Source organism: Pseudophryne corroboree, chromosome 3 (assembly GCF_028390025.1).
Source record: "Pseudophryne corroboree isolate aPseCor3 chromosome 3, aPseCor3.hap2, whole genome shotgun sequence".
NCBI lineage: Eukaryota > Metazoa > Chordata > Amphibia > Anura > Myobatrachidae > Pseudophryne > Pseudophryne corroboree.
The window spans coordinates 117718268-117724267 of NC_086446.1; positions in this window are offsets into that span (position 1 = coordinate 117718268).

The following is a 6000-nucleotide window of genomic DNA, read 5'->3' on the forward strand; positions in this document are numbered from 1 at the left end:
CACCTCCCCCTGCATCATCATTCAGCAGACCATCACCTCCCCCTGCATCATCATTCAGCAGACCATCACCTCTCCCTGCATCATCATTCAGCAGACCATCACCTCTCCCTGCGTCGTCATTCAGCACACCATCACCTCCCCCTGCATCATCATTCAGCAGACCATCACCTCTCCCTGCGTCGTCATTCAGCACACCATCACCTCCCCCTGCATCATCATTCAGCAGACCATCACCTCCCCCTGCATCATCATTCAGCAGACCATCACCTCTCCCTGCATCATCATTCAGCACACCATCACCTCCCCCTGCATCATCATTCAGCACACCATCACCTCCCCCTGCATCATCATTCAGCACACCATCACCTCCCCCTGCATCATCATTCAGCACACCATCACCTCCTCCTGCGTCGTCATTCAGCAGACCATCACCTCTCCCTGCGTCGTCATTCAGCACACCATCACCTCCCCCTGCATCATCATTCAGCAGACCATCACATCTCCCTGCGTCGTCATTCAGCACACCATCACCTCCCCCTGCATCATCATTCAGCACACCATCACCTCTCCCTGCATCATCATTCAGCAGACCATCACCTCCTCCTGCGTCGTCATTCAGCACACCATCACCTCCCCCTGCATCATCATTCAGCAGACCATCACCTCCCCCTGCATCATCATTCAGCAAACCATCACCTCCCCCTGAATCATCATTCAGCAGACCATCACCTCCCCCTGCATCATCATTCAGCAGACCATCACCTCTCCCTGCATCGTCATTCAGCACACCATCACCTCCTCCTGCGTCGTCATTCAGCACACCATCACCTCCCCCTGCGTCGTCATTCAGCAGACCATCACCTCCCCCTGCATCATCATTCAGCAGACCATCACCTCCCCCTGCATCATCATTCAGCAGACCATCACCTCTCCCTGCATCATCATTCAGCAGACCATCACCTCTCCCTGCGTCGTCATTCAGCACACCATCACCTCCCCCTGCATCATCATTCAGCAGACCATCACCTCTCCCTGCGTCGTCATTCAGCACACCATCACCTCCCCCTGCATCATCATTCAGCACACCATCACCTCCCCCTGCATCATCATTCAGCAGACCATCACCTCTCCCTGCATCATCATTCAGCACACCATCACCTCCCCCTGCATCATCATTCAGCACACCATCACCTCCCCCTGCATCATCATTCAGCACACCATCACCTCCCCCTGCATCATCATTCAGCACACCATCACCTCCTCCTGCGTCGTCATTCAGCAGACCATCACCTCTCCCTGCGTCGTCATTCAGCACACCATCACCTCCCCCTGCATCATCATTCAGCAGACCTTCACATCTCCCTGCGTCGTCATTCAGCACACCATCACCTCCCCCTGCATCATCATTCAGCACACCATCACCTCTCCCTGCATCATCATTCAGCAGACCATCACCTCCTCCTGCGTCGTCATTCAGCACACCATCACCTCCCCCTGCATCATCATTCAGCAGACCATCACCTCCCCCTGCATCATCATTCAGCAAACCATCACCTCCCCCTGAATCATCATTCAGCAGACCATCACCTCCCCCTGCATCATCATTCAGCAGACCATCACCTCTCCCTGCGTCGTCATTCAGCACACCATCACCTCCTCCTGCGTCATCATTCAGCACACCATCACCTCCCCCTGCGTCGTCATTCAGCAGACCATCACCTCCCCCTGCATCATCATTCAGCAGACCATCACCTCCCCCTGCATCATCATTCAGCACACCATCACCTCCCCCTGCATCATCATTCAGCAGTCCATCACCTCCCCCTGCATCATCATTCAGCACACCATCACCTCCCCCTGCATCATCATTCAGCAGACCATCACCTCCCCCTGCATCATCATTCAGCAGATCATCACCTCCCCTGCATCATCATTCAGCAGACCATCACCTCTCCCTGCGTCGTCATTCAGCACACCATCACCTCCTCCTGCGTCGTCATTCAGCACACCATCACCTCCCCCTGCGTCGTCATTCAGCACATGCCATCGCACTCTATGTCTCTGTGTGTGCCCCATGCTCTGGGAGCCCATGCTGCTGCTGTCAGGGAGACTACACTGCACTTGAGCGCCCCATGCTGGCATTCTGACAGAGAGAATGGGACGTATTATAATACATTGCCGCCCCTTGCCGCCTACCGCATCGATGCTAATCACATATGTACTAACATCGCAATGCGGTAGACAAGCCCCCCCTGCGATGTTGAATAGAGATAAACTGCTGGTGGGGGGTGGGGACATGGAGACACACTGGTGGTGGGGGATGTGGGGCATAGAGACACACACTGGAGGTGGAGGGGGGCATGGATTTACACACTGCTGGTGGGGGCATGGAGACTCACTGGTGGTGGGGGATGTGGGGCATAGAGACACACACTGGAGGGGGAGGGGGCATGGATTCACACACTGCTGGTGGGGGCATGGAGACACACTGGCAGAGGGAGGGGAACAGGAAGACACACACACACACACACACACACACACTGCTGGTGGGGGCATGGAGACACACTGGCAGAGGGAGGGGAACATGAAGACACACACACACACACACACACTGCTGATGGGGGGTTGGGGGGCATGTAGACACACTGGTGTGGGGAGAGGGACATGGAGACACACACTGCTGATGAGGGTAAGGGAGCATGGAGACACACTGGGGTGGGGAGGGGGATATGAAGATACACACTGCTGATGTGGAGGAGGGGGACATGGAGACACACACAGTGCCGGATTTCTCACTAGGCATGTTAGGCACGTGCCTACGGGCGGCAGGTCCCTGGGGGCCCAACGATAGGCTACTTGAGCTGACGCCACATGCATGCCGCTCGGTCCCCTCTCCTACACCTTGTACTGTATGTTGTGCTGCACTGCGTATGGCATGACACAGGAGCCGATAACTTCAAGACTGAAGGCAGTGAGAGAGAGGTGTGCCCAGAAGATTTATATGGTGAGGTGCGGAGGTGCGCACTGCGCGGGTTGCTGTGTTAGCAGCAGCGGCAACTGGTGATGTGCACCAGGGTATCGGTTAGGGAGGGCCAAGAGGATGACCAAGCTGAAACTTGACCAAGCCGCCGCTCCCTCCCTCCCCTGCTGCTGCTCACCGCACCGCTGCTGCATGAGGGGAGGAGAGCGCAGCCTGCGCCTCTCCTGCCCTTCGGTGTTTTCCTTTAATTTGGCGCCAGCCTGTGAGCCAATCAGATCTTGTGGACCTTCAGCCAAGGCTCCTGATTGGCTGCCGTACCGCAAGCTTTGATTGGCTCACGGATCGGCATCTTATTCAAGGCAGACACTGAGCAGCAGGAGAAGTGCACGCTGTGCTCTCCTCCCCTCACACACAGGAAGCAGTAATGAGGTAAGCAGCAGGGGAAGGGGGGGAGGGGGTGCATGTGTACCTGGTACTGGGGGCATATCTGGCACTGCAGGGACATATATATCTGGCACTGGGGGCATCTTTGTATCTGGCACTGGGGGGGCATTTCTGTATCTGGCACTGGGGGCATATCTGGCACTGGAGGCATCTCTGTATCTGGCACTGGGGGGGCATTTCTGTATCTGGCACTAGGGGCATCTCTGTATCTGGCACTGGGGGCATATCTGGCACTGGGGGAACATGTGTATCTGGCACTGGGGGCATATCTGGCACTGCAGGGACATGTGTATCTGGCACTGGGGGGATATCTGGCATATACATTATACAGCAGTAGCACTGGAATTATATGGCAGTACCACTGGACTTATACGTCAGTACCACTGGACTGGATTTATATGGTGGAATCACTGTATTATACGCCAGTACCATTGGAATTATACGCCCTTATCAATGGAATTATACGGCAGTACCACTGGAATTATACGGTAGTACCACTGGACATATATGGCAGTATTACTGGACATATATGGCAGTATCACTGTACTGAATTTATATGCCAGTACCACTGGATTTATACGGCAGTACCACTAAACATATATGGCAGTATCACTGGAATTATATGGCAGTACCATTGGACATATACGGCAGTATCACTGGAATTATATGGCAGTACCACTGGACATATACGGCAGTATCATGGACATATACGGCAGTATCACTGGACATATACAGCTGTACCACTGGACATATACAGCAGCTCAGGGACACCACCACTGGACTGATGCAGGATAACACAGCACCACTGCAATGGACTGGACTTACACAGCAGCACTGGACATATGGCAGCAGAGGACACCACCACTGTGACTGGACTGATGCAGCACAAGACACTACCACTGTACTGATGCAGGACAACATAGCACCACTGCAATGGACTGGACTTACACAGCAGCACTGGACATATGGCAGCAGAGGACACCACCACTGTGACTGGACTGATGCAGCACAAGACACTACCACTGTACTGATGCAGGACAACACAGCACCACTGCAATGGACTGGACTTACACAGCAGCACTGGACATATGGCAGCAGAGGACACCACCACTGTGACTGGACTGATGCAGCACAAGACACTACCACTGTACTGATGTAGCACAACACAGCACCACTGCAATGGACTGGACTTATACAGCAGCACTGGACATATGGCAGCAGAGGACACCACCACTGTGACTGGACTGATGCAGCACAAGACACTACCACTGTACTGATGCAGGACACTGAGGACGGAGACACATCCTCTCGCTACACTCTCCAATGCTGGAGTGAAAACAGCGGCGACGCGTAGCTCCTTATATGGTATCCAAACCCTGCGAGAATCCGACAGCTGGATGATGAAATTTTGCCTCGTTCTGGTTTCCGAGTCAGGCAGGAAAACCCGAGCCGGGCTCGGATCCGGGCTCAGGTAGTGAAGTTCGGTAGGGTTCTGTTCTCTGATTCCAGTCCATATTCCTTCAAGAATGCATGCAACAAGTATGATGACAGTCCTTTTGCAACATGTCTGCAAGATTTTTTCACTTGCAACACATTCCACACTGATGGACTTACTTTCCACTAGTTCACGGATGAAGTGATGTCTTATTGCAATGTGCTTAGACCGTCCATGAAGCTTTGTGCTACAAGAAAGATCTGATGCTCCCTTGATATCACATAGGGGGTCATTCCGAGTTGTTCGCTCGCAAGCGGATTTTAGCAGATTTGCTCATGCTAAGCCGCCGCCTACTGGGAGTGAATCTTAGCATCTTAAAACTGCGAACGATGTATTCGCAATATTGCGATTACACACCTCGTAGCAGTTTCTGAGTAGCTCCAGACTTACTCGGCATCTGCGATCATTTCAGTGCTTGTCGTTCCTGGTTTGACGTCACAAACACACCCAGCGTTCGCCCAGAAACTCCCCCGTTTCTCCGGCCACTCCTGCGTTTTTTCCGGAAACGGTAGCGTTTTTTCCAACACGCCCATAAAACGGCCAGTTTCCGCCCAGTAACACCCATTTCCTGTCAATCACATTACGATCGCCAGAACGATGAAAATGCCGTGAGTAAAATTCCTAACTGCATAGCAAATTTACTTGGCGCAGTCGCAGTGTGGACATTGCGCATGCGCATTAAGCGGAAAATCGCTGCGATGCGAAGATTTTTACCGAGCGAACAACTCGGAATGACCCCCATTGTACTGTATGTTGATGATCTCACTGTGATAAAGAAGGCCTAACTCACATACAATCTCTTTCATCCACTAGAGATGTGCGGCTGGCACTTTTCGTGTTTTGGTTTTGGTTCTAATTCCACTTTCGTGTTTTGGTTTTGGATCTGGATGATTTAAAAAAAAAAACACAGCTAAAATCACAGAATTTGGGGGTAATTTTGCTCCTACTGTATTATTAACCTCAATAACATTCATTTCCACTCATTTCCAGTCTATTCTGAACACCTCACACCTCTCAATATTGTTTTTAGGCCTAAAAGTTGCACCGAGGTGGCTGTATGACTAGTGATGTGCACCGGACA